General features: G+C 40.6%; 1 protein-coding gene across 15 annotated transcripts in view; it reads right to left on the reverse strand.

The window, feature by feature from the left end:
* The window catches only part of LOC121957960 (protein 4.1), a 147,114-nt gene that overhangs the window by 92,894 nt on the left and 28,734 nt on the right, over positions 1–25,486 (reverse strand). For 9 of the 15 annotated variants that reach the window (XM_042506794.2, XM_088090394.1, XM_042506791.2 and 6 more), the window contains exon 1: positions 11,078–11,252. The exons of 1 other annotated variant lie outside the window; for it this stretch is intronic. The gene's annotated coding sequence lies outside the window, so the exon portion shown is untranslated. Of the gene's footprint in view, positions 1–11,077; positions 11,257–15,885; positions 16,036–23,608; positions 23,739–25,486 lie in introns of those variants that run through there. 5 more of the 15 variants (XM_088090385.1, XM_088090387.1, XM_088090395.1 and 2 more) reach the window with 5 other exon arrangements.

The raw sequence follows: 25,486 nt of genomic DNA on the forward strand, positions 1-25,486 counted from the left end.
TTCAGTGAAAGTCTGAAAAAGTATACAGAGAGTTTGGACCCTTGAGTAAGATATTTCACATGGTGAACTACATCCTTTGGACACACAAAATCTACGCCATCTTGGTCTACATCATTTGTAGACCAAAACATGTAGATTTCATGAAAATTAAAAGATACTTGTGGTACGAGGCGTACTTCCTGTTGCCAGTAGGTGGCTAAGTGAGTATCATAGTTCAAGGACTTGTTGATGTGATAAGGGCTGCAGCCTGACCACAACTGTGAAATCTGGGGCCAATGCAAAGTGAAGTTACAACAACTCCCTCTTTGGCGGCAACCACTGGATCTCCATGGTAACAGCATTCATGGTAAACCTATACTTCAGAGGGAAGCATCATTCAGGTCTTAAAGGTTTTGTCACCAGTTTTGAAGTCAATCAGAGCAGTCCATCAAAGAAGAAAGCATGTAATTTCCATGACATTTCATGTTGCCAGTAGGGGGCGCTATAAATAATGGTAACAGTTGTCATGTAGATGTGTTCAGGGCAAGACTGTACTGTACTGAATGTAATAACTTTTGATGTCCAGGGCCTTCTGAGAGGATGTTTAGATTTTGAAGTCAATCGGATGAAATCTGTAGGAGAAGATCGGAAAATTGTGACCCCTGAAAATGGCCAAAAATACACCAAAATTGTACATTCAATTCAAAATGGCTGACTTCCTGTTGGGTTTAGGGTATGGGTTCAGGAGGCTTTTTTGTAGGTCTTGGCCGGTTACACATGCCTCCCAAATTTTGTAGCACTAGGTGAAATGTACTACAGGGGCTGCTACGTTGAAATCTGTAGGGGGCGCTACAGAGCCATTTTGGCACATCAGTGCAAAAAGAATTACATCACATATCACATTTTAGGACTTCTGATGTGTGTGCCACGTTTGGTGAGTTTTGGTGCATGCTTTGCTCCTCACAAAGTGCTTCCAGTTTTATGGCGATTAATGCGTAACTTTGGCAATCGAGTTTGATGAAAACTCAAAAGTTTCATTTCTGTGCATCATGAAGGTCTTTACAGTATTCTAATTGAGTATGAGGTTAATTGAGTAAACCTGCTACAGGAGTAAAATCAAAGAGTAAAAAAGTAACTTCCTGCTACCAATAGGTGGCGCTATGACTATGATTCAAAATTGCACTGCAGATGTCTTCAAGCTTGGACTCACTCAATTCCTGGTTCATAGCAGAACATCCAAATTAGACGCCTCATACAGATCACACAGTGTGATGAAAACTCATGACTTGAATAACTTTTGCTGTCAAAGGTCTCATGAAGGTAGCCATAACATTTAAAGTCAATCTGATGAAAGCTCAAAATTACAACTTCAAATCAAAATGGCCGACTTCCTGCAGGTTTTACGATATAGCCCCAAGAGACATTTTTTGTAGGTCTTGGGGTGTTGCACAGGCCTCCTGTTCACAGCTGTAGGTGAAACGTGCTGCGGGGGCTGCTTCGTTGAAAATCAGAAGGGGGCACCACTGATACATTTCCTCCCACCCATGCACAAGACCATTAAAATATCAAATTTTACATCAGACCTGATAAGCTTGCAAAGTTTCATGACTTTTTGAAGATGCTAAAGCCCTTAAAAAGGCAATTTATTTGAGAGAAAAATAATGCCTTTCCCTGAGCTACTACCTTATCGTGGTGGAGGGGTTTGCATGTCCCAATGATCCAGGAGCTCAGCTGTCTGGGGCTTTATGTCCCTGGTAGGGTCACCCATGGCAAACAGGTCCTAGGGGAGGGACCAGACAAAGCATAGCTCACCGGACCCCTTATGAAGAAAAACATAAATGGTTCAAAGTTTTTTCCTAGCCCAGACACGGGTCACCGGGGCATCCCCCAGAGCCAGGCCTGGGGGTGGGGCTCGATGGCGAGCACCTGGGGCCGAGCCTTTACCCATGGGGCCCAGCTAGGCACAGCCCAAAGAGGCAGCGTGGGAACTCCTTCCCGTGAACTCACCACCCATAGGAGGGGCCAAAGGGGTTGGGTGTGATATGAGTTGGACGGCAGCCGAAGGCGGGGACCTTCGGTCCGATCCTTGGCTGCAGAAGCTAGCTCTACAGACATAGAACGTCACTTCTTTAGTGGGGAAGGAGCCTGATCTGGTGCGCTAGGTTGAGAAGGTCCAACTAGATATAGTCGGCCTTACCTTGACACATAGCATGGGTTTCAGAACCAGTCTTCTCAAAAGCGGTTGGACTCTCTTCACTCTGGAGTTGCTGGTGAGAGGCGCTGGGCAGGGGTGGCAATACTTATTGCCCCCCGACTTAGTGCCTGTATGTCGGAGTTTACCCCGGTGGACGAGAGGGTAGCCTCCCTCCGCCTAGGCCGCAGTTCGATGATCGACTTTGTAGTTGTGCCGTCAGACTTGCTACCGCATGTCTTGGTGAAGAGAGGGGCAGAACTGTCAACTGATCACCTGCTGATGAATTGGCTCCGATGGTGGGGGAGGATTATCATACTTAATTGACATGTTGATGTGTTCAGGGCTGCACCTTGAAATCTGGGACCAATGGGTTGATGCAAAGTGAAGTTACAACAACTTCCTGTTTGGCCACGAAGACCATGTTGCCATGGCAAAGCTTTTCTTACCAAGTTTGAGCTGAATATGGTCAACCTGTAAAGAGGTGCATCAAAATATAAAACATATAACCCACTGCCTCCAGTAGGTGGCCCTGTCATGATAACTCAATAGAGCCATGCAGATATGTTCAGGTTGGGACTCTTCTCAAGAGCAACTTCCTGTTTCAAGGCAAACATCGAAGTTGAAAACGTAGCCACTCCCACATGGTATGATGAAAAGTCAAAAATCGAAAAGCTTTTGATGTCACATGATCTTTGATTTCAGTTAAAGTCGGAACAAGCAGGCAGAGAGTTTTAATCCTTCAGTTAGATATTTCAAGTTGCAAAGATGATTAGATGTTGAAGGAACGAGATCAAACCAATGTTGTTCATCATAAAAACTGACATGTGGGCCAGACTGTAAAATGATTGTTTAATAGTAATTCTGCTGAAAGTGCTTATTATTCATATCTGTATCGCCACACAACAGTCTAACTTACAGAAATGGTAAATGAACTGTACTTGTATAGTGCTTTTCTAGTCTTTTTGTCCACTCAAAGCACTTCCACACTACATGTCACATTTACACACTGGTAGCCGAGGTTACTGTACGTGGTGCCACCTGCTACTCAGTAACCATTCACACATATGCACACTTCAATGACACAACACTGGGAGCAATATATGGTTCAGTATCTCGCCTAAGGATTAGGGCTGCAACTAACGATTTTTTTGAGAATGGATTAATTGGTCGATTATTTTTTCGATTAAGCGATGAATCTGATTTTTAAAAAATAAAAATAGAACTAATAATAAACATCACAGATTATCATTGACAACAGTAGAAAAAGTGCATAAACGGGCAGCTGCTTGAACTTTTTACTGCAGTTTAAAAGTATCCCCCGTCACAGAGATTAGGAAATACAAAGACGGCTGTTTTACTCCAACTTCCCTGCTTCCCTGTCAAAACAAAAGCCCTCTGACAGCTCTCTGTGGACAAAATCCCATCAGTTGCTGATACAAGGCATTTTATTTTGAAACATTCACAGGGCCGTGTTGTAGGCTGTGCAGGAGCTTGTATGACTTCATAAATGAGTGGAATTTGTGCTTCTAAATGTGGAAATACAGTACTAATATCTGCGGGCAGCGCTGCAGCAGCGACGTTTCAACAACGTTGCATGTGTGAAAATCACAAGCATAGCATTAGCATAGCAGTTCCGCAAGGCTGAAGTCACGCACTTCTGATGTGCATTGTGTGAAACAGGCTGCTTTCATTTTAGATGCTGCATCATAACCATACTGTACCATGCCGTGTCACTTTGGCATATTTTTGCACACACTTCCTTGTTTTGTAAAACGTTAAGTGCTCCCAAACTTTTTTTCACGTTTTCGTACGAAACATTCTGCCTCCGTCATGCCTCTTCTAAACAACGGCTTCTCCGGTCTGCGTGACGTAAACAGTCCTGCGACACAGTGAGTGACCTAATAGTTGCGCGACACAATGAATCGATAATTTTATTCGTCGCCAACACATTTAATAATCGATTATAATCAATTTTATCGATTCATTGTTGCAGCAGCGCTAAGAATACTTCGTCATATTGCTTGGAGGAGCTGGGGATCAAACCGCAGACCCTCCAATTAGAGGACGACTCGCTCTACCTCTGAGCCCCAACCACCACTCTGTCCTTAAACAACCTCACATAAGTTTTCATTTTGTCTTTGGGTAATAACTTTTATACTAAAGTGAAAAAAATATAAAATACTAAACAGACTAAAACCCAATGAGAAGGTCTGAGCTGACGCTAATGAGGCATCCAGAGCAGCTTATACACCAGAATGTCTGAATGAGAAGAGAACTGGTAAGATTTGCTGAGTTCTGCAGTCAACAACAAGGAGAACACAGTAACTTTTTGCAAAGAAAAACTTTTTGACTCATAAGGTTACAGAGTTACAGAACACCAGCAAGACACAGACAACAATAAAAAATGGAGTAAGAACCTTTTTCACATTGAAATGTAAATGTGAGAAACACCTCACCTCTGGAACTATGTAATACTGAACTAAATTCATTTGAGCAATATCACACTCGAGGTCGTATGTTGTGCTTGTATATCATCACAGCTGTGATTCGGTCGTTGAAGATAATCACAGCCGTGATGATATCCAGCACAACACACGACCTTGAGTGTCATATGGCTTTTATACAACAGTTGTACAAGCGTCTTTTATTTGTTAATAGTAACAAGCAACAACAGATTATGATTTGTATGTTTAATTCATGAATTTTTGACTCCGCCGACACAAACAGTTCCGCAACCGCTGGACGTGGTAGCTGTTGCTTAGCAACGCATAAACATTTCCTGCTTGCTAATCTGTGTTAGCTCGGTCTTCATGTTATGCACTGATCAGATGCTTAGTATCATGAACATTTATCTCTGTGTTTTCAGTGAAATCAGAGTCTGTTAACAGACACTTTGGTGGCCTGTGAGATTCAGATGAGTTAGTAGGCTTTACACAGATCATATCGGCTATATCGGATCGGCCGATATTTGGCATTTTTTGAAATGATCGGGATTGGGCGTCATGTCATAAATCACCAATCCGATCAATGACGTCATGGTCATGTTGAAATTTTTTTAATCTGTCTCATTTACTCCAAACTAGTTTCACAGCATCGACATGTTTATTTGTTTGTATCCGAGAGCTAATGATTCATGATTAAAAAAACTTCATTTTCGTCTTCGTGCCTCTTCCTGTTTTGAGTACTGTCGCTATGTGACGGACAATAAAGTTTCTTTGAATCTTCACGACAGCAACATCTTTGTTTGCAACACAAACAAAGATGTCGGAGGTGTAGAAGTTTTTCAAAGTGAGAGAAACAGACATAGCACAAGCTATCTGCAATATATGCAACGCTACAGTACCTCGCGGGGGAACATTGGCAAAAACTTTCAACACGACAAATTTAATCAGGCACTTGGAAAAGATACATCCGGAGGAGCATGTCGAGTTCAAGAAACGCAGCGCGGAGAAAGAAAAAGAAAAGCAAACTCCGAAACGGATGCTAAAGCAAACCACTTTGGACAGTGCTGCTCGTCCGTATAGTCAGGACAGTGAGAAGGCAAGGGGTGGCACAAGGAGGCTGATGGAGTTTATTGTGCTGTCTGACCTGCCGTTTAATATTGTGGAGAACCCTGCATTTCAACGGCTGCTAACTTACTTTGATCCACGCTACCGCCTCCCAGGGCACACGTATTGCGGTGAGACAGGTCTGAGTGAGCTACACCGGGATGTCCATTCACGTGTAGAGAGCCTTCTGATGGAGGGCAATCCTTCTATCAGTTTCACTACAGACATTTGGTCCTCAGACGTCAGCCCAATGTCACTACTGAGTTTAGCGGCCCAGTGGATTGACTCAAACTTTAAACTCCGAGCTGCGGTCCTACACGCAAGGGAATTCCGCGAGTCACATTCTGCTGCAGCGTTGGTGACAAAATACCAGAACATGCTCCAGACGTGGCAGATTCCCAGAGAGAGAGTCCACGTCGTACTGCTAAGTTGTGCTAATTATTTTTGTCTTGGGTTATATTTTTGATTGTCCAGACTGAACTTAACTGAACCTGTCAGTCCTTTAATGCCCTCCAGAGGTCATTGATGTTTAACAACCATCTTCCATTTTCGGTCAGGGAGGCAGACACCGTTTCAACTTTTAAGGGGAGACTTAAGACCTTCCTCTTTGATAAAGCTTATAATTAGGGCTGGCTCAGGCTGCCTGGACCAACCCATAGTTAGGCTGACATAGGTTTAACCTGCCGGGGGACTTCCTCTGATACGCTGAGCTCCTTTCCTTCTCTCAATGCCGCCATCAGAAATCATGCATGTCTGTTTACTGCATTGCCATGTGCAAGCTTAGCTTAGCTCTGTGATAGCCATGTGGTACTCTCACTGCCTGGGGCTCGCGATTACAGAGCCTGGGTCTGTTGAACTGCACTACGCTAATCCTGTTGCCTCTCGGGAGCGTTCCTGCTCCCTTGTTTCCTAGTTTCCCTGGATCCTGGCCGCAACCTTGACTGTGCCTGACCGTGGTGATAGCTGTGCTGATGCCGCGACCCTGCCTTTGGTTGTGCTCGTGCTGTGGCTGTACTGATTCTGTGCCCCCCGCTCGCCCTGATCGTGGTCTGGTCCTGGTTGCGTCGATGCTGTGATCTTGCCTTTGGACACCTCACTTTCACATATGCATGAGACTGTTATCATCTCTATCAACATCATCATAGAGAGCAATTACTAATTTCACATCTAACATTATTGTAATATGACGTGCATCTGTTTCTATTATTCTGTGCCCCCCCCCCCTCCCTCCCTCCTCTCTCCCCCCTCTCCCCCCCCCTCTTTCTCTTTCCTTTTTTGCCATGATTGTATTTCACTTGCTATTTACAACATCTATTGCTCGTCTGTCCGTCCTGGAAGAGGGATCCCTCACTATCCTCTACCGCTCTTCCTGAGGTTTCTTCCTCTTTTTTTTCCCCGTTACAGGGGTTCTTTTTGGGGAGTTTTTCCTTGGGTGATGTGAGGGTCTAAGGGCAGAGGGATGTCGTACACTGTAAAGCCCTCTGAGGCAAACCATGTTTTGTGATAATGGGCTATATAAATAAAACTGACTTGACTTGACTAACCCTTGTATCTCAGTCAGACTGGGGCATGGCAAGATTGATACTCAGGAAACAGCACATAAGTATATAAGTACATAAACAAGTAATTTAAATATTGCTACTCAGGTGATCGGATCGGTGATCGGTTATCGGTTTATTTAAACTCACTGATCGGTGATCGGCCCAAAAATCGTGATCGTGTAAAGCCTATGAGTTAGTTTGATCTGACAGTTTATCACTGCAGCGTGGGTCCACTTACCGCTGTGATCTCCATCACCTCAAGTCCCATATCAGACAGCATGTGTGTGTATGTCGGTGTCTCTCAGGCTGTGGATTGTGTCTGACAAGTGTGTGCCTGTCTCACTGCACATCCTTGTAACATCTGTAACAGCTGGTTTACTCTCACTGAACGGCAGTTTACCAAAACCCATCCATCACAGCTGCCCCCTCCTGGGCTTCCACATAACTTTTAGTAACTCCAATGCATGTACAGTCTGCTCAAACCACGCTTAAAAATCCCAGTCCTTTCTTGCTCGCCCCCCACTCCTCTCTAGAGATGACAATTTTGACACCGAAGATCGAACTGTTGCGAAACGTTTCGTCACTTCAGGCTTTGGCACGTAGCTTGAGACAGGTTTTAAAACATCATGTGATCGGTACCAAACCCAGACAGATTAAATCTCCATTAATAAATGAAACCATTAAAATGTTCAATGATGCCAATGGAGAGCCAGCGGGTTTTGAAATGTTTCAAAACGTGTCAAACCAATGGTTAAAAAGTATTGAAACGTTTCAAAGTTTCGAATTTGCCATCTCTACTCCTCTCTCTCTCCACTCTTCTTCTTTCTTCCCCCAACCTGACCAACTGACAGCTATGTGAAAAGCACCAACTAGCTGTTTGAACCTATGCTTACATCGTACTATAAACATATCCAACTTTTCAAACAGATCCCACTTTCACTCTTACACTAATTATTGGATTTTGAACTGCCGTGAAGTGGAGTGATACATGCAGAATTAAAAGGTTACAGTCCCAGTGATGTTGTACTCCTATATTAGCACTCATTCTCGACCAATCAAATTGCTTGGTCAGGACTAACTGTTGTATAAGAAATGTTAATGTGAAGTGTTTATTTTAATGTGAAGAACAAAGGACCCAGGCTCTGATGGTTTATGAAGTTAGCTCAAATCAGTTAGCATTTCAGTAAGAGTCATTTGAGGGCATTAAGTACAAAAATATCAAGTCAAAACCATAATTTTTAATTTTTGGAGTAAACAGCTACAGAGGTTATTCTGTTTGTATTCAAGGAATGAGAAGGAAGATTCTGTCCAAAATTACTTCATTTGTTAGTTAGAGATGAAGAAATATTTTCAAGAAGTGTAGTATTTATATAATGTATGAAGTTTGGAAGATGCACTGTATACACATGCCACACAGCCAGAGAGGACAGAGAAAGGCAGAAGAATAAAAAGCATTTTAAATGTCTTCTGATGAAATCCATGGACCTAATGACAGCTGTTTTCAACAAAGTCTGTTTGAAGGATATCAGAACCCCTGACTAACCTAAAACTCGCTGTGAAGTAAATGACAAATACTGGGTCACAACTACTCAAAGGTCCAATCGGTTTGTTATTTTCTCTCTATTTCATCAGTTTTATACCAGTTTTAACAATCACTAGAAAATTATAAACAAGGCATCTAGAGTATTACAATTCAAAGGAAAAGAACAGTGCAAGCTGGAGTTCATTTAGTGAAAACATTTTGCAGCTTCAATGACACAACTCTTATAGACACCGAAATCTGAAAAGTTGATTTTAATTTTTCAAAAAGCTAGGAAACAAATTACCTTTTAAAATGTCAGTAAATATAACTATGAATCTTAATTAATGTTTACTTTATCTATTGTTGTCAAGTTTAGTTAAAATGTAGTTATAATTACTTAATATATAATTTAATGACTTAAAATGACAATGTATATGAAATCAGTCTTTCTAAGGGTTTTTTTTTTCAGTACACCAAGTTTACTGTGCTCTGTCTCTGTATTCTGCTTGTTTCAAACCAGTCAATCATATTAGTATTTTCTTAAACATGTTAACAAAACAGAACTTGCAGATCTCCTACCTTCATCATTGGCTAAATCCTCTTTGTCATGTTCAGGTTAAGTCAGAATAACTCGGTTTACTGAAGTTGCTAAAACGTAGACAGAACAAGGTCATTCCTTGAATAATATAAGTATATTATAAGTTGCAACAACTTTGCAAAATTGTGTAAATACAGGTACACTGTAAGTAAACTTAATTAGATGCAAATTAAACATAAATTAAGATAAATAATTATATTTATTTTACTTTTTCAAGGCAATCCATTTCTAAGATTATTTAAGACAAACTCAGATTTTACAGTGTATATTATACTGTCACACAGAGGCATATGATGATTTCTGGGAGTTAAAGCAAACTGGGGATTAAAGATTTAAAAAAGAAAAAAAGAGTAAAAACTGCACAATGTAGGTCTTGTTATGTGAACATTTAACATTAAAGGGCAACTCCATGTTAATGTCTAATTCATATTGGTGCCCAAAGGATCCACTGTTGTGTAAAATAGAAGAGAAACATACTGTAGTTCTGTCACATCTCTGAATGAAAAACTGGGAAAAGGTGGGAAAAGATCAGTGCAGAGACCTCCGTAATCTAGTATAAAGGTACACAGTATGTGGAAAATCAGTAGAAGTATGTAGCAAACAGCACTGATGTAAAACAGGAGAGACAGTTAACAGCAGTTTTATTCTGCTACTCAGAAGGAGCTGATTCTTCTTCTCTAAAGGCTCACCTAACAGCGGACAGATGACACACTCCTGCAGGTGTGCACATGATGTCGCCTGGTTTGTTCATTCAGTGGCATCTAATTTATTAGCTCTTATTTCAAACCTGCACTGGCTGGAATATTTGCTGAGAGACACAGGAGTGTTTGATTATGTTTCTCATCAAAATATCAGCTGCTGGTTTTTACGTATTCTAATGTGGCCTGTTTGTCTTTTGATATGTCTGAGATATGTCACCTGAAATATTTTAATGAAGTGAAAATGGCCGTTCAGTCGTGCTACCAGCTTGGACAGCTGTTTGATAGCCTACATTGTTTAAAATATACCTCTGTTTTAATTAGCTTCATAGTTAAAGGAGACACAACCTGTTTTTCCACTTTACTGTACATTTGAAGTTATAATTATAGTTTATAAGATGTGGCGACCATTTAGCATGCTGTGGCTATAATGCATGATATGGAGCAGAGTATGGCCTCAGATAGAGGGCTGAGCCCCGCGTGTCCCCTGGCTCGGAGCGGCCCTGCTGATTGTACACAGTCAACAGTCTCCATGATGAGTCTATAGTCTACTGGAAAAACAGATGACATCGCCTAACGGCTGCCTCCTCCCTCTCTCACGGTGCACAACATGATGCAGCCACTACAGATATCACAAGTCTCATCACTAACACACTAAATCACCAACATTATCAGCTCCAACTCATCCTTAAACACAGGAATTCTGTCAGCAAAATCTCAAAGTATCGCTGTTTCCACAGAGCCAACGATCACATCTGCTGCCGAGCATATCATCAAAGACACTGCGCTCTTACATATCATAGAAAAATTCAGCATATTATTGGAAGACTTCATTTGAATAATTCTCGCTTTAATCGCGGTGTTTGCTCCACATTAAAGCCAGATCGTTCCACAGTGGGAACAATAAAGTGGCGGTAGGTGTACCTGTCTGCAAATGGCGCTCAATGTGAAAAAATGTCAACAAATTGTGTGAGAGCAGCCGCTCGCATCCACTCACCGCTCACTTCAGACGAACCAGCTCAACAAGAGATCCTGGATCAAGCAGGGCTCACTGCTCACTATTCCTTTCAGGCTCCAGAGAAACAAAGTGGGAATTCATGAGGTTATCAGCGGCTTTAACAATGTGTTTAGGTACCAGGAGCTACGCGTTTTGTTGGGTTAATCTGCCCTCAGCTCTGTCTGACAGGCAGACGGGAGAGGCACAACATCTCTCCTCTTATCTGCACAGCCAGGACAATTTCAGATTTTACTTTTTCATCCTTTTTTTTCCTTACAAATACTGTTTCTAAGACCAAGCATAAACTTTCAGGCTCGTGTGTTAACAACAATCAATACATAGCCAAAACAGATTTTAATTAAAAAGTCTACTCTAAAGGTACATGATAAATTTACATTTAATGATGCAGAAACAGAATGAATGGATGTAAATGTTAGATAGATAGATAGATAGATAGATAGATAGATAGATAGATAGATAGATAGATAGATAGATTGCAATTTAATAATTGTGTTCCCTTTATAACGTGGATTTTAAATGGAATCACATTTAAAAACAAAAAAGTTTTGGTATTATACATAAGTGTCTGCCTATCATGTTTCACAAACAAGATCACTTAAATCTTAATATGGCTGGATTCAATGTGGAGACTTGTAGGCAGTGTGTTGCCTAAAAATGAAACAAAGTCAAACAAACAGAGCAGCAGATGGAGCTGTGACTATCAAGCTGCTGAGCCGTGAGTCCACACACCTAACTCCTCTACACAGTCTGCAGTGTCCCACAGGACTAGCATAATGGTCTTTAATCATAAACAGTTCATATTGGTGGAAAAAACTGTTACAGGGCAATATACTGAATTTTCCTAAAAATGAAGTAAGTTAATTTAATTAAAAATTAGTTGCAACTGGACCTCTTGTTCTTGAGCCCACAAGGCCAGTCAGAGCACTGTATCTAATTTAGAGATTAATTAACCCTTTAAAACCTAGAGCAACATCACAACATTCAAATGCCTTTCACAAGTATTTAAATAATTAATCCCTGAGCAAACTGGTGCGATTTCTTTTTTTTAAATGGCAAAAAGGGCAATGACTACCTTGGTAAGAAATGTTCCACAAATTGCAAGTAATTAATAGATTTAGAAGAGTATTTTGAACAAGCTGGGGAAAATGTCTAAGGGAGGTTACAGATGTATTATAACTTTTAAGCACTTTTACTTTTACTTTTTAAAAACTTTTTGTAGTTTAATGGGGGGTTCCTGGTGTAATTTTTTTTTTTACTAATTTCTTGCTAATTTTAGAGTCATTTCTGCTTTTATTGCTCATCGCTTTTTTCCCATATTTTTGACAAAAAAGTATTTTTTTCAGGTTTCAAAGGGTTAATTAGTTTCATGATCTTTTTTATTTCTATTTACTTTGAATTTATTGATCTAGCAATCAAAGGCAAATTGATGTCTGATAATGTTTTTAAATTAACATCTTTTCTTGTTATAATTAACACTTTAAAAGTCTGTCTTTATTTATATTTAAAGTCCAGAAGACATATCCCTGCTTCTGTAACAGTTCTTTCATGAATTTGTGGTAATAACACTTTGAATGACTTTTTACTGGCTACTAATAAAATGATAAATATTATATAGAATAGATTCTTTATTTTGAGTTTTACTGTGCACTGCTCTACTAATAATAGCCCATTGACTGTAAATGCCATTGTAAATACATCAAAACAGGGTCGCCCTTTTGTCAAAAACAAACTGAACAAATGAAATGTCCAGCCTGTGAGACAGTGCGTAGGGCTTTTCGATCCAGTAACACACCCTGTAGCTCCCCCCTCTTCTGCACAGGAGGCTGGAGCTTTGTATGTAATGAGGCAAGTGCATTTGTGGAAGCAGCCAATGAGAGCAGTGCAGGGAGAGGCCTGCTCCAATCACAGCTCAGAGCTCTTGTTAATGGCAGCGCTCCACCATCAGTAACCAAGGGTCCCTGTGCCATTAAATCAATGCATCCATTTTCACTCAGCATTGGAAACAGTGCATCAGCCAGAGAACACAGCACGTAGGCTCAACACATTTAAATTAATTCATAAAGATGTGAATTTAGTCTTCAACTAATGTTAATCCACAGCGAGATCCAATCCTACACGTGTTTGAGCATTATAGGTTACATAACAGACTGTAGTAGGCCCACAGTCTGAGTGCATGTGAAGGAAAGTTCTGTGATCAGATCGGGCAACACTCAGAACCTCCCATACATGACAGAAAAACATCTTAAAGGAGGAGAATAGAAATAAAAGGAGGCGGAAAGATTTACAGTGTCAACCCAACACGCAGCAGACTGCAGAGGAGACAACGTCCTTTGTAAATGTAATTATTCATTTTCTATCTGAACTGTCATATCCTCTATATTTTGCAATTGTATTCTGTTCGTTGTATTTGTTCTTATGCTTCATGTAAGCGTCTTTCAGTATTTTGTATTCTTTATTTTGTATTTGAATTTGTTTTCTTTTTGCAAAGTGCTATTTAAGTCCTATCTATTATTACTGCTATTATTACTATTATTATTATTATTATCATTATTATTACTTTCTTTCTGAGAGTGAAATGTTCAGATGAATGTCAGTTTCGCCCCTATGTGTGAAGTACAGATGAGTCAGTTAGCCTAGCTTTAAAGACTGGAAGCAGGGCGAACAGGTAGCCTGGCTCTGTGCACGGGAATAAAATACACCTACTATTTAACAAAAAAAATAGAAAACAACATTTTGTAATTTTAGTGGTAACTACGTGATGCATATCTTGCACCCTGCGTTATGGCTGCTGATGCTGCACTAAAGTACCGACAGATGCACACTGCTCATTCATTCAGTCATGCATCGTCCTTAACCGCTTTGCAAATGGACTGTACTTGTATAGCACTTTTCTAGTCTTTTTGACCACTCAAAGCGCTTTTACACTACATGACCCATTTATCAACTCACACACCCTGGTGTCCGAGGCTACCGTACAAAGTGCCACCTGCTACTCAATAATCTTTCACACACACTCACACTCTGATGACATATCTTGCCCAAGGATACTTCGAAATGTTGCCTGGAGGAGCCGGGGATCAAACCACTGACCGCTCTACCACAGCCGCCTGTCCTCAAAAGGGTTGTGGGGGGGCTGGAGTCTATCCCAGCAGTCATTGGGGCGAGAGGCGGGGTACACCCTGTAATCTCCAGACTATCCCAGGGCTTGAAAACACTGTTGTTTCTCAAAAATAATTTCAGCTCTTATTACTCCTACAACTGCTGGCGGGTGTTCATTCATAGTGCTGAGATAGATCAGTCAGACACCACCGATGCACAGGTTTGTTTGCAGTTCTAACTCAGTTCTCCAGTATAAAATCTAATGTAAAGACGGAAACAATGAGGTTTAGGTCAGAACTTTTTATGTAAACAGTCAAATGTTTATCCAAGGCCTACCCACTACATGTGAAAGCTATTTGTGAACCGTTTGGAGTCCATGCAGGCTTTTGGCCTCTTTTGAAAGGTACCACTGAGGTTTTTTTTTTCCCAAGCTGTCAGAATCACAACTGGTATTAAGACACAGAAGTCTGAACACACTGAAGAAGAAGGCTTTCGTTTCCGCATTAATATTTTCTTAGAAACAGATGCCTGCAAATGAATGTAGGTGGGACTTATCAGCTGGGAAACATACAGTATGAAACCTTACTTAGTCCAACTTCAAATTTGATAACAATAAAACAGAACACTAACATTTTATACATTTTCTAAGGGTACATCAACACTTTGTCCAAAAAAGGCCATCTGGAGAATCAAAAGCACCTTTGGTATCATGGTCACAGACCAAGGATAAAATGGCTTCCGGTCTTGTACACCTAAATGTTCAGTCATAGTTTTGAGCTCTAATAAAAAGTGACCCCAGAGGTGTCTTATATCCAATATCAAGATCCAGTATCAGTGTTTCTGACAGAGTAAAGCATAAAGACACTAGTGCTTTTCTCTTCCTAAAACTAAATTTTGTACAAAAAGCCGAACAAAGTGCTACGGACAAGAGCAGTTTATAGAAAAAGGCGAGCAGGAACAGTACAGCTCCTCACATTCCCACTATCAAATCAGTCCTTATTCACCATAGAGCGCACATCCTCCCCTTCTCTTGCTGGAGTCTTCTGCTCTGTCAGATTGTCATAGAAAAACAGTCATCTGGTTAAAGGACGCTGTCTGGCATTTCAAGATTTTGCCAAGTTTCAGTGAATCACAGGACATTACAGTTCCTAATATCCTGTTGGAAACTGATGTAGCACAGAGGTCATCCAGCTTATTTTCCAACGCCTGTACAAAGACTAGCGGGATGCTAGTTCAGCTAGTGTCCATTTTCTACATCTCCTTGATATTCATTGATGTTTACATTTGAAAACCTCGACCTGGCAAGATAGCAGAAGTCAGCCGTAGGAGAGTTTGCAGACTGGTGAGTCGATTTTCTCATCCTGATGACTGACTAGAAGCCAAAGGCCACCACCGTCCAACACCAACAACCAAAAGCAATATTAACAGTTTCAAAATAGATATGAGAACATAAATGTATCACAAATTTAGCAGAAGTGACAGAGAGGTGACTGAAAACGTCACTATGTCACATAGTACCCTATCAGAGCATCCATTCCACCCTGCACTTGGACAGACAAAAAAACTCAAATAATGGTAATTCATAATTCATACTAAAGTAGATATACACACTAGATATACAATACACTTATTTGTGTAGAATTATGACATAGTATTTAAGATATAAGAATACATGATAAAATACTTACTTGTTGAGGTTAATGTTTCCTCCTTTCAAGAGCATCTGCCTCGGAATCATTAAATGCTGTTTTGCTCTCCGATATTTTTTGCCCTGATTCCTGGTTTTTATGTCCAGCACATTCTTCCTTCTTGAATTGTATATTATGCTTTCCTATATGTTTCACCATTGTTCACCTTTCAAAATCTCCAAAAGTTTCAAAATACCACCTTCTACCCTTTATATAGCACAGATGCTGATGGCACTGACAGCAGGATGTTTTTTTGGCACACAGACTTCTTTGCCTGAAAGCTTCCCACTGAGGAAGTGTTCTATTGTTTTCAGAATGTCACTGCTTATACAAACCTTCAGTCATCAACACAATTGCTTGCTATTGGCTATTGTGAATGAAAAGGTCTGAGTGCAGCAGCAGTTTTGATACCAAGATATTGGCAATGTTTACATGTAAACTGGAGGTATGCATATGCAGAATGTGCAGTGATTGACATCTGCATGAGTGACTTCTCCTGGCTCTGATTGGTTGTTTTCATTCAGGTGTTTCTTGTAAATGCCATTAGGAGCCCTAAGAGGAGCTGGAGGAGCTGAGTTTTTTTTAAATAGATTATCTGTCTGATGTATGATTGTCAGGATATAGGGACAGTTTCATCAAATATGATAAAAAAAATAAAAAAAAATTTTAAAAAAAAGCTACCTACTGTAGCTTTGATGCAGTTGACTGCGTTATCATGAAATGGGAATGGCAAAGCACATTTTGCTAAACATCAAATGCAAGTTTCATTCAGACAGACAGGAACTATGGCAGGTTAGCTTTCCACGTAGTTACTACAATTCACAACAGGTTACATACACACTACTACATATTCCAGCCCTGTGACTTGGTTATTGTGTGGCGTAATGTTCCAGCATTCATATTTTTTCTACTTTTACTGGAGTACTTTACAAGGGAGAGACATCAAGTGTGATGTGGACAAAGTCGTTTCTTTTGTATAACAACAAACTACTATATGTTCAGTGTATCTACTTGTGGATAAAATGGGCAAAATGAACTGTAATACACAGTTTTGGTGGTCCTGAGTGTTAGGGAGAAATGTTGAATGAATTTTGAAAGATGTGCTCATTGAAGTAATTTAGTGTAAAAGCAATGAAGAGTAATTTATAATTTACTTTCGGACTTCACAATATGTAACAAAAATCATATTGACGTTATTCTGACAGATATTTTGATATGAGTCGTGATTTAATTGGGAATGGTAATTTTGAATTTAATTTTCACTGAAAAAAGTATGAAATTGGTGATAATGATATTTTTGCTGGGGTCTGAACCAAACAAACATGTTGTTATGTGTCAGGAATATGACTTGAAGGCTGGGGCATCTCTGTAGCACATTGTTTCATTTATAATGCTATGTTGTGACACATTTTACCTTTATCAAAAAAAAATTGCAGCTCCTGTGATTTAGATACTGACCAAATTGCGATTTTGATAATATTTTGATTAGTTGGGCAGCACTTTCTTAGTCCACATTGACTTGTGTTGTATTGATTGTCTGAAGAGTTTTGAAAAAGTGAATTACGAAATGCATGTTACCAAATAAATAAATAAATAAACTAAGAAAATTTGTTTTATTTCTTATGAAATAAACCTTTCACTCATGTGAGGTGGCACATAACAATTATCATAATTTAAACATGAATTAAACTTTAAAACGTTATTGTATTTTCTGCCAAATGACTGTTTGCTCTCTTGATCAGTTTCAGACATATGTCCTTCTGAAATTTGGTAAAATCATGAGGTCTGACAAAATGGAAAGCTCAATGACAGTAGCAGCTGAATAACACTGTTTAAAAATGTTGGTTGCAGTTTTGAGTAAAAAGACGTCCACAAATATTTGAATCAGCGGCAACATGCACACTCAGTCAGCACAAAAGAAACTCACAGCCAAGTAGCACATCAGTCCACAGACAGTCCACAGACATATGAAGCAGGTCTCTTTGGTACAGCAGCACGCTAATAATTGGCTTATCTGAGCCACTTTGAGTGCTTTTGTCTGGGGAGTGGTCTGTTCAGCTCAGCACTCCCAGCATCAGCAGTCTGTACAGTCACATCTCCTCACACATTCATACACACACTCCTTCCCCCCATCAGTACACAAAAGGCCACCCTTTGCCCTCACAGCCCCCTCCCCCTTCAATATCACTAACAGCCCCCCCCCAAGGAGCAGGTGCTGAGCCTGAGCGTCTGCTGAGCTGTAGTGACAGCGAGAGAAGAGCGAAGAGAATGCCACAATCCAACAACATCACCCCTCCACATGTCCCCCTCCCTCCCTGCAGTCGACCCCCACTTTGTAGACAAAACATTTTCAGCATGAATGATGTCTGGTGCAGAGAGGAGCAAGACAAAGATTACAGCAACATCCTTAGTACAACTTTTCAACAATGCTTTCAACACTGTGCTACAAAACCATCAGAGCTTTGTACCATGTGATGAGTTGGGCTGAGAATAGATCCTAGAATTTCAAAGTTACCATCTATCTCTATAATATATCAATTATTAATGTGTATATATATCTATAGGAAAATGTGTATAAAATGATATAACAGACATCTAGAATATATTCATTTAGGGCACCCAGTAGCTCAGTTGGTAGAGCAGGTGCCCTGTCCTCACTGCAGCGGCTGTGGGTTCAACCCCAGCTTTACCCCTTTGCTGCATGTCATTCACTCTTTCCCCCCCTTTCACACTGTCCTGTTAATAGAAAGGCAAAAAGCCAGAAAAAAAAATCTTTTGAATATTTCCATATACTGGGAAGAGGGTTAACTGTTGTCTCCAAATGAACAGGTTAACATTTACAAATGACACAGTGAATGTAAGTGTGAGTCATATTCTGTCACACACAATTTCTTTAATGTTGTTTGACTGTCAAATTGTTTGTTAGCTGTATGAGTTGATCTCGAAATCAGTCTGATGACAACAAGCCTCTGGAGGAAAATTTCAGGAGATCCAGTGTAACCAGCAGATATCAGAGAAAAGACTCAGCTAAAGTCATCAGACAATAGCCAGTGGGCTCTGAAATTGTGTTTTGGCATTTTCATCTCTCCACACAGACTGTTCACCTGCCACTCAACACCATTTGTCATTTCTACTACAGAGATTAGTACTGAGTCATACTGGTTCAGGTGCAGCATCTCTGAGCAGGTACAACTGCTACAGAGGTGTCAGCTCAGGGAAAACGTGGGACCTGAGTGACCAGCAAGAGCAGGAAAAATATCACCAACCAATAATAGACACAGCAGTTGTGAAAAAAGGAGTAAAGCGAATCTTTTACCAGAGACGACATTTTTAGAAATCTGTAAGATTCAGATGTGAACCATCTGTTCCTGCATCCTGTGTTGTGTTAGCAGCTAAAGTCCTTGAAATAATTACTCTTGGTCTATCAAACAGCCTTCCAGAGACGTTTATGGTTGAGAACTAAAAAAGTTAACACTACACCAGTGTTTGTGGCTTTTGGAGGAGCCCTCACTTTAGGGGTTTGGGGTGGGATTGTACTGTACACATGCACACACATACAGTGCATACATGGTTAACATTTTTGTTTGCCATTTCCTCTTGTATGATCACCCGATACATCTTTTAACATTCAGCAGCACAGATTTACAGTGGCATGCTGTAAAACACCCTCCCAAACGTAACATGTAAAAGCTTTTTATGAACTATACAATCAACAAGTGTTGAGGAGCTAATCAGGGCTAACACAACTTCAGTGGGAGCAGCAGAGTGTCCCATTAATACCACTGTGACATCATGCATCTATCTGTCCTGTGTTTAGAACCTTGTCCTGCTCTGCTTGTCTCTGCAGCATCTACAAACAATGTTCTACTGCATGTTTGATTTTTTGCCTCCAAACCAGAGCGACTCCAGCTCCTCTGCTGTGCTGCAGGTGGGGGTTTTACACCCCGACTGTGATGTAAATCACATTTCCAGCATGTGAGAAGAAAGCCCTGTTGAAGGAGCTCCGTCTTGTATTGACATCTGTGCTGCGTGGCCTCCAGCTGAGCATGTGCTCTTTAATTACCTCCCTCCACTTCCACTCGATTACCTTTGTGCCAGCACAACAATAGCCCCCACCCCAGTCACAACAGCATGGCAAGACTGTGCTGGCTGCTGCCTTTCTGTGGATGGCAATCAAAATGACCACAGAGGGTTCATGGTTCACTTTAATGTATCAAGGTTCAAGATTCTGTTTGTTGTAATAACCGATTCAATCGAGTGAGAAAAGCAGATCCCACATACTGCTCTGGCTCGTTATTACGATTTATGATTATACTAACATTTGGGCTCTCTGGACCTTCATCAGGAGTTTCTACAACACTGACCTTGAATAGATAGTGCATCACCCATATGTGTGAACAGGTGTGGGATAATTAATCTCCTGACAACTGATAATGATGTGTATCTTTTGTCACTTTATATTCCACATATAACAAAGAAAAAAAGTAAAAAGAAAAACAATAAGACACCTGACATAATTCTCAAGTTCTTTTAGTATGTTTACAAGAGTATGTAGAGAAAATGCTGCTCTTATGAATGAACACATTTGCCTCGCAGCTTTCATTAACCATTTAAAATTCTATACTCGTATGCACTACTTGTATCTTGGGTGTACCATAAGTAGGTCTACAAGATCCTTCATAACAAGACATGCTATGGTGTCTCATAATGCAGTCCTTTGGGGAATATAGTTTGCAGAGTGTTTCTTTGATGGTACCACCTCTCTCTGGCAGAGGAACCTTTTCACTGACCCAGAACATCCAAGTAAAAGATGACATGTAATGTTTGAAGTCACTGAAATGTACTGCTGCTGGGTAATTGCTATCATTTCTCCTTATGGAGCTCTTCTGTTCTTCTGTTCTAACTATTCTCTGCTTTGGTGGATAATCCACAAGGAATCATATCAGTGACATGACTGGTGGAACATGTGAGGACATTGTTGATAAAATATTTTTCCCAGTGTGAGGAGGAGTAAAGTGGTTTGACTATATTGCTATACTGAGCGCATCCTTTCCATTTAGAAGAACTCTTTACCATCTTTACCAAGGACTTTTCTCTCTAATTTCACATCAGCATTTACAAGGCTGAGATCACATCCTCTTTGATAAACTATTCATGGTGGTTCTTTCACAAAAATATTGCTGTGTCTGTTGATAAATGTGCCAGTTAGTTATAGCCCAGTTTGAGGCCACTGGTGTATAGGTTATACTTAACATGATGTGTTTTTCCTTTTTTCCGTGGAGAATTCTTTGTTAACAATTCATTTCTTGGTTTCTGTAAGGCTCTACAATAGGCTCCTAGGTTGAGAGATGAGGGGACATCTCGAGTTTGGAGTTATTATATTGCACACGTTGCAAGACATCTAAGCTATCACTTACAGTTCAGTTTGATGATGATTCAGGTGATTTGCCAAGCTTGCTGTACATATGTGATTTGCCAGTTTCCTTTAGGGCATCTAGCATCCCACTTTTTGGGGATCATCTTTAAAAATTTTGAAAGTATTAATGCTTGACCCTTTCGACATGTTGCCTTCACTGGTGGGCAAACTGTTGGAGTAAAAAAAAAAACTTGGTCTATCACTAAGTGTATATGTCCTTTTCTGAAAATAACTAATAATTAAAAGTGTTGCATAAATTAATTAGATTAATTAATTATTAATTAATAAGAAAAATGGTGCATCTAGTATTTATCTGAACCACCTTCCAGTTTTGGAGCAGGAGGCAAACACCATCTCCACTTTTAAGAGTAGACTTAAGACTTTTCTCTTTTATAAAGCTTATGGTTAGGGCTGGCTCAGGCTTTCCTTGGACCAGCCCCTAGTTAGGCTGACAGGTTAAGTACACTGAGCTCCTTTCTCCTTCTCTCGCTCTCTTCATCTGCCTATGCTCATGTCCTTTTACTGCATAACACTAACTAGGCTTCTTTCCCGGAGCATTTTTGCTCCCTCGTTTCATAGTTTTCCTGGATCTTGGCTGCACCTTAATCGTGGTGATTAAGGTGCAGCCAGCTCAGCTTGGATTGTGGTCATGGTTGTGCTGTTGCTGTGGTCCTGTCTGAGGCTGTGCCTGTGTCATGGGCCTTGGTTGCATTGATGCTGTGATCCTGCTCAACGCCAACTTCTACTCCCATTATTACTGGTCATGCCTCCACTATTAATATACACATGTGACATTTATCAATGTTGCGCCTGATTGTGGTGATGGCTGTGCTGATACTGTGATCCTGCCTTTGGTCGTGCTCGTGCTGTGGCTGCACTGATACTGTACCTCCAGCTTGCCTTGATCATGGCCTTGGTTTTGCCGTTGCTGTGGTCCTGTCTGAAGCTACGCCTGTGTTGTGGGTCCTAGCTGTGCTGATGCAATGATCCCACTTGACACGACCTTCTGCTTTCATTATTATGCATCATGCCTCCACTTACAATATATGCATGAGAGTCTTATCAACACACAATATTTGCACATACAGGAGTTTTTCCTTAGGCGATGTGAGGGTCTAAGGACAGAGGGCTGTCGTATGCTGTAAAGTCCTCTGAGGCAAACTGTGTTTTGTGATAATGGGCTTTATAAATAAAATTGACTTGACTTGACTAACATTTTTTTCCCCCTGGTATAGGGTTTTTTGGGGAGTTTTTCCTTAGTTAATGTGAGGATCTAAGGACAGAGGGATGCCATATGCTGTAAAGCCCATTATCACAAATCACAATTTGCCTCAACGGGCTTTATAAATAAAACTGACTTGACTTAATTGAACAATAAACACTATCGATCAGAGCTTCAAAACATTAAGGTCAGCACTGGTTACAGCTTAACAGAACAAATTTTGCCAAATAATAAAATCTTCTCAAGTAATATACTGGTGATGATTTTCTCCCCTGGTGGAGATTGTTGCTTGTAAACTGACTCTGTACATCGGATCATTATTCCTCTCTGTTATCTTATTATGAAGTCTATAGAGTCTCCAATGTAAGATGGTTTGTTTTGTTTTGCTAACTTTACCATTGATGTGGTAATGTTAGTCATGGTTATTAATCAGAGCTCCAAAAAGATAGCTTACAGTATTTTATGAGATGGATTTCATTAACTCATCATCATCATTTGTCTCTTTTCTGGAGGAAAATTTCAGGAGATCCAGTGTAACCAGCAGATATCAGAGAAAAGACTCAGCTAAAGTCATCAGACAATAGCCAGTGGGCTCTGAAATTGTGTTTTGGCATTTTCATCTCTCCACACAGACTGTTCACCTGCCACTCAACACCATTTGTCATTTCTACTACAGAGATTAGTACTGAGTCATACTGGTTCAGGTGCAGCGTCTCTGAGCAGGTACAACTGATGGTGACCATGAATTGATTTAATGTAAATTAAATCGTATTTTTTAACATAGATAATCATTATTATTGTCATGATTCCTGTATCCTCCTCCTCTCCTTCATTCCAGTACTTTTCCACTCACCTCACTCTGCTCTGCTCTACCTGCTAGCCACGCCCACTGCTGCAGCCTGCTCTCCCCTCAGCTGCAGCTCATCTCCAATCAGTGCAGTATTTAAGACTCTCCAGTTCACTCACTCCTTGCCAGATTGTTCCTCTGCCATGCATGACTTTCCAGCGTTCCTTTGCCAGATTTCCTGTTGCCGACTCAGCCTGTTCCCGACCAACCCTCCGTGCCTGCCACCCGGTGTACCTACCTGCCTTCTGTCCCTGACCACGTGCTTCGCTTCGGCGTTCCGCATCTCTGACGGCTTCACTGGCAAAGACCTCCCCGCTCGACCACGACGATCCTTCAGCCTGCTCCTCGACGGTACCGTTGCATCCTCGGACTGTTTCCTCGGCTACGGATCCCCTGCCTGTTCCCGACCACGACCCAGCGTTTTCCCCGACGACGTTTCCACACGTGTTGTCGGTTCTTCGAGCTACGGGGTTTCCTACTCTCCAGCCACAGTGAGTTCCAGCTTCGTGTCTTCACCTCGTTGGATTACCAGAGACATTAATTGGGTAATTCACCCGAAGAACGGACTGAACAATTGTGAGCTGATCTTTATTTGTGTTGGCGATAATAAAGCTTATTACCAACTGACTTTGAGTGTTGGCGTACTGCTTCTGGGTTCATACACACCCCGTTTCAATTATAACATTCTAAAATAGCAATTTTGATACTTTGAACTATGACCAACACAACCACACAGGTTACAAACATTGCTGTAAAAAAAAAAAAAAAAAAGCTGTAATATATATTCATTTTTTTAAAAAAAATTTTACTTTTTACTTACTACATGTTAAGGCCCGAGCACCAAACAGTGCGAGGACCATATTGAAATCTAAGGAGTTATTATTCTTCTTCTTCCTATAAATGAATTGCCTTTTTGGGGACTTTATCATACTCAAAAACTCATGAAACTTTGCAGCCTCATCAGGTCCGGTAAAAAATTCTATATTTTAAGGGTCTCCAGTGCTAATTTTAAAAAATGGCTCAGGAGTGCCCCCTATTATATTTGTATAAAACAGCCCCCGCCTCTGCTTTCATCTACATTAATGAAAATTGGTGGGCACATGGAACACCCCAAGATGAAAAAAAAAGTCTCCTGTACCAATATGCTAAACTCAACAGGAAGTCAGCCATTTTGATTTGAAGTTGCACACTTAGCGTGTTTCTGGCCATGTTCAGGGGTCATATTTTTACATCTTCTCCTACAGATTTCATCCGATTGACTTCAGAATTTAAACATCCTCTCAGAAGGCCTGGGACATCAAAAGTTATTACATTCTTGAGTTTTCGTCACACCATGTGGGTGTTAATGTGCCAAACATTTCCATGTCTTACCATGAACCAGGAAGTAAATAGGAAGTAGTTTATAACTCTGAGGGACATGAGCCAATCTTCACCAAACTTCACATGTTGGATGACAGTCCCACCCCGAACACATCTACATGATAAGCATTACCATTTCTTATAGCACCTCCTACTGGCCACAGAAAATAACCTGAAAATCATATGTTCTTCTTTGATGTATATCTCCTCCAGATATACCCAATTCACTTCATATGTGGTTTCTAAGACTTTAAGATCTGTGATATGACAACTGATTTAGAAAATTTAGTTTTTGTCACACCATGTGGGCATGGCTTAGTTTCCAACTTTGATGTTTCGCCATGAAACAGGAAGTTGTTGTATCTCAGCCAAACATCGTCCGATCTGCCCAAAGTATCTCTTGTTTGATAAAAGTCCTGGCCTGAACACATCTGCATGGCTCAACTGAGTTATCATCATAGCGCCATCTCCTGAAAACATGGAGTTATATGTTTTATATTTTGATGTGCACCTCCTTACAGGTTGACCATATTCAGCACAAACTTGGTAAGAAAAGCTTTGAGACCTTAACGATGCCTGCATGTGATTTCATAGGTTTTTCATGAACAACATTGCCATGGCAACGTGGTCTTTGCCGCCAAACAGGAAGTTTTTGTAACATTGCTTTGCATCAACCGATTGGCCCCAAATTTTACAGGTGTGATCAAGGTGCAGCCCTGAACACTACAACATGTCAGTTAAGCATGATAATCACAGT

The sequence above is a fragment of the Plectropomus leopardus genome, chromosome 17 (genome assembly GCF_026936395.1).
Source record: "Plectropomus leopardus strain MGB_pleo_1.0 chromosome 17, ASM2693639v1, whole genome shotgun sequence".
Lineage (NCBI taxonomy): Eukaryota > Metazoa > Chordata > Actinopteri > Perciformes > Serranidae > Plectropomus > Plectropomus leopardus.